Here is a 4,805-nt window from a genome sequence, read left to right on the forward strand (position 1 = left end):
AGAACAGTAATCTCCAAGTTAGAAAAACCAGGTACACCTCTGATGGATCTTGATGTAGTATGTGTCACAAAAAACATTTGCTGCCTTAATTTCATGTCCTTATATATTTTTCTGATTCTGTGTTAAAATAAAAAGTTTGATTGTACAACGCTAGAAATTAATTTCTTGAATTTGCTACTTCTTAATCTTTGATTTCATTGAATTCCAAACACAAGTACACAACAAATTCTATTCTCTGGTTCACTAAGAATGCATTTGAGAATCAAAACTTTCTGGGAAATAAAAATATATCAACCAGAACCAGGAGAATGGCAGATTGGGTAAAACGCTTACTAAGCAAGCAGGAAGACATGAGTTGCAACGCCAGGACTCACTTAAAGCTGCACAGGAGACCCGGCACACATAATCCCAAGGATTATGCATCAAATTAGAGATAGGAGAATCCTTGGGAGATCATATGTCAACAAAATACTGCAGTATAAGTGAAAAGGGACATTTTCAGCTTAATTAATAATAGTTAAACAAATGTAGAATTATTCTTCCTTATTTTGAACCAGGACTTCTCAGTGCTTTCACCCATCAACTAATCTAATATTTCACATACAGAAGTGCTAAATTGTGTTGATTTTATAAACAGCTATGTTATGTCTTAAGAGAAATAAGTGATTTCAGTGAGAGATTAGCAATTTGGAGCCGTCATGAGTTGCATCAATCTGCCTGCCATGCTGCTTGCCTCCTCCTGCTAGACCAGCAGCAGATTCACGTCATTATCTGGTCAATATTCTCAGGAGAAAGCACAGAGATGATAGGATGAGTCCAGCTCTTCCAGATTGCCCACAAGCTCCTGGTCATGAAGTATACCAAAGACACGCGCTACAGCTGGGGCTCCTCCACACACCAGCAAGCACCATGGACACACTCCCAACTTCCTGCTGCCGCATACGGCCCAGGAGGTCCCGGTTGTGGCTGTGGTTGACATCCACCGAGGGCAGTTTTTCTGTGACATCCTGGGGTTCTGCGAAGGTATATGCGGCAAGGCAGTGATTGTGGCAGCACTGAACGGAACCTTCTAGCATTCTGAACTTGATGCCTCTGGCCTAGAGTGTGGAGAAGGTGACCACCAACTCACAACTACCATGTGCATGGAGTGTTTCCAGAGAGTTGCCCACACCAACAGACTGGACCTGGAGAAAGAGGTGGAAGTGCCTGGGGGAGCCAACAAATACCTCTCTGTATGCGACCTCTGCTTCTTCGAGAAGTCCTCAGCCCAGCCTGCTGGGCAGGACAACCTAGAGAACTGCCCTCTGCTAGGAAAGCCAGGGTAGCCTCAGCTATGAGGATAGCTCTTTGCCCCTCAGCAGGTTCTGCCATTCAGCTCTACCAACTGCGGGGACACAGGACCTGTTGGGCGCCAGATATGGTGCGTGTCGCTTGACCCCCGGCGTGGTGTGTGCGGGCACCCTGGGGTCTCCGCCACACCTGGCTAATCCCGGCGTGAGTCTGGCTGCAGGCGATGTGGGGAGCGCGCCTGGGCTCCCGGGCGCACTCACTCTGGATGTGGCCCAGGGTCAGGTGTACGTGCACTCTCCCGCCGTGGTTCTGGTCCCGCTGGCTAGCTAGCGGCTGGCGGGCCTGGCCGGCTGCGCCTCTCTGGAGACGGCAGGTGTAAAGACTTCTCTGATGCTGGCTGTAGCTGATAGCTACACACTTCTCTGGAGCGGAGAGCTTCTTCTGCTACTAGAGTATTATCTAGTCGGGATTCCGCCTCTTTTACACCCTTATGCCCTTCCTCAGGATTGCGGAGTCCTGGCCAGTGAACTCCACAGGGAAGAAACACGGAGGCGGCGAAAGCTAGGATATCCGTGGGTCGGTAACGGAGAGTGCTGCTCTCCGGTGAGATCAGGTCGCCGGTAGTAAGACACAGGACTCAAGGCACGGCTTAGTCTGTGTTTACTGCTTTATTGTATCTCTGCTCCTTGCTGTCCAGCTCTCTGCTGATCCAGCTTTCTGGGACCCAGTCTCTGGCCTGATCTCCCAGTCTCTGGCCTGATCTCCGGGTCTCAGTCTCTGACCTGATCTCCGACTATTAAGAGAAGACTAGCATATTTATATACCATGGGGGTAGTGGTAAAAGCTTTTAGATACTTTGTGAGATATTCTATTTACATGTGGAAGTGGGTTTCTGCTAGACTATTGTCTACCTGTAAAAATCACACACAGGAAGGCATGGTATGCATAGAGCCAAAGGCCATGTTTATGTCAAGGCATCTGTGGCGGCCACTTCAAAGGGAGAGACAGGAAAGATGCCAGAAAGCACCTTGCTATGAAAAGGAGCCCGCAGCACATTCCCCGAGCTGCATGAGCTGTCCGGTGTGAAGGGGCTTCGACTTTTGCATAACAGAGGTCTCCCAACACTCTTTGCCCCTCAGCAGGTTCTGCCATTCAGCTCTACCAACTGCGGGGACACAGGACCTGCTAGGTCTTTTCCAGCTGCTCCCTAGAGTAAACTCTCAGAGAGCAAGTCAGAGGTGAGGCAGCTGTGCCTTACGGACACTGTGCCCTGGCACAGGCTCATCTGCAAGTCACATCCTCCTCCTGGCCCTTTTTGAGTTCCCTTCCTGGTTGTTGAGATGATGGCCCAAGACTGGAGCTAGCCTGGTGCTGGTGGTCAGGGTCTGAAGCTTGCCTGGAGACACTTCAACCTCACGGAGCTGCATTGGTGTTTCTAGCGTCTTCTGCCTTGACTTTGGCTGCTTTGGTTGCTGTTCTCACTGGGATGTCTTGGGCCTCGCCCCCTCAACCAAGAATGCATTGCTTTCCACATCACACTCAGTGTCTGTCCTTTTTGCTGAAAGTCCCTCCTACCCTCCAGCAGTGGTTTCCATGGCCAATCCTCTTTCAGTGTGTAGTGCTGGGTCTCCTGAGGCTCATATCCCTGGGAGTTTGGCTCCTGAAGAGGAGGGCAGAATGGGAATTCATTCTTCTGTTTCTATAGTGTGTGAAATTAATAGTTAATATTAAAGTTTACTCCTGGTGGAGGGAAGGAGGGATAAGTAACTTATAAAAGGTCCACCATTGATACAGGCTGTAGTGAAAATTCCAGTGTACGTAGGATGTCTCTAAAATGGCAAAATATACTGGGATATTTTTTATTTGTGGTTTCCTCAGTAGGTCATAAAATAAAGGAAGTATTAGTTATAAAACAAAATTTAACTAGCAGTAAAACAAATTCATTTGGAAATGTTATATCGTTACCATAAAATGCTATTAAAGTTAAAGTTTGGCTTAGATATATGTTCCACAGGTTATGTTAATGCTGAAACAACAGACACAGATTGCAAAATAAAGGTAGATCAAACATGATATTGTCAATAACGACTAATAAATTAGTTCTTATCATAAGATTTCACAATTGAAAAGGCAAAAGTCAAATAATTAAGTACAAATTTTCCAAAACAATGTCCTAAAATGTACACAATGAAAAAATGTGTTAAACATTTGAAAATACTGCTTTAACATGGTAAATTTTATTCATTTTTGACATCTGAAAAGCAGAAAAACAAATGGTTGTGAAAAATTTGTTACTGTACTATTTTTGTTTTACAGCAAGTTTGGGAAACACTATTAAAAATTTTAATACCTGATATTTCTTCCCATGTGTGATAGAAATTTACCCATGATCTTAAATTTCTAAATACATTTCTATAAGAATAGCAAAAAGAGCAAACAAATAAACAAAAACCCCAGGGCATTGACTACGATACACTTATATGGACATTGTTAAAATAATGGGCAGGTGTGGTGGCATAGGCCTTTAATCCCAGCACTCAGAAGAGAGAGGCAGATGGATCTCTGAGATCCTGAGCATCGAGGTCGATCTGGTCTATTTGGAGAGTTCAAGGCCAGCTAGGGCTACAGGGAGATCCTATTTTAAAAACTATATATTTGTAGTTTTTAAACTCCCACACCATTTTTTTTTCTTTTTGAGACAGGGTCTCCCTGTAGCCCCAGCTGCCCAGAAGTCTCTGTGGTGACTGCGCAGGCACCACCACGCCTAGCTTAAAAGACAGATCTTGATCAATCTGTTGATATTTAGCTATTTCCTGCTTTCAGACTGATGATCTCCAAGTAAAAGTAGTCATGGCCTTTAGGTGAGAATATACTACTGATGTTTTGCTCAATGGGCAGGTAGTCAAACTGCCTTTCAAATGTCTGTATGTATGCTCCCAGACAAACATTGTCAGTCTGGGTCAGCGAAGCCTCCTTGTAAAGGCTGACAGTTAATGTACAGATTAACAGCCAGGAAAAGTGCTGAGAAAAAGTGACTGCTAAGTTATCAGCCCTGAAAATCCATCAGTATCACCCTTTCTAATGCCCAGGAAACGTCACAGAACACGGAGCAGAAAGATCATTAAGTGGAGAGGGGAGATAAAAAAAATGCTGTGTTCTGGATATAACATGGCCGTTGGATCATGAACACATAGCAGATACCCCACCTGCACAAGGTGGATCAGAGAAAAAAAATTTTACTGGGAAGGAGGAAACTCATTGAGAATTAGGGGATGAGGGAGGAAATAGGGAGTGAGAAAGGATCACAGTACATTCTGTACATGTATTAACAAGTCAAAAATGTAAAATGAACAAGCAAAGCTGGAGAGAAGGGTCAGCAGTTAAGAGCACTTGCTACTTTTGCAGAGAACCCAGGTTCTGCTCCCAGCACCCACATGGTAGTTAATGACCATCCATAACTGCAGTTTCAGGGGATCTAATGCCTTCTTTTGACCTCTGAAGGCACCAGGCACAGC

The 4,805-nt window shown here is 45.1% G+C and overlaps 1 pseudogene; it reads left to right on the plus strand.

Annotated features, from left to right (window-relative positions):
- The first annotated feature begins 698 nt into the window (after positions 1 to 698).
- On the plus strand, positions 699 to 3,628 carry LOC115069820 (annotated as a pseudogene).
- The last annotated feature ends 1,177 nt before the right edge of the window (positions 3,629 to 4,805 follow it).

This window comes from Nannospalax galili, unplaced genomic scaffold (genome assembly GCF_000622305.1).
Source record: "Nannospalax galili isolate Female #2095 unplaced genomic scaffold, S.galili_v1.0 scaffold33, whole genome shotgun sequence".
NCBI classification, from domain to species: domain Eukaryota; kingdom Metazoa; phylum Chordata; class Mammalia; order Rodentia; family Spalacidae; genus Nannospalax; species Nannospalax galili.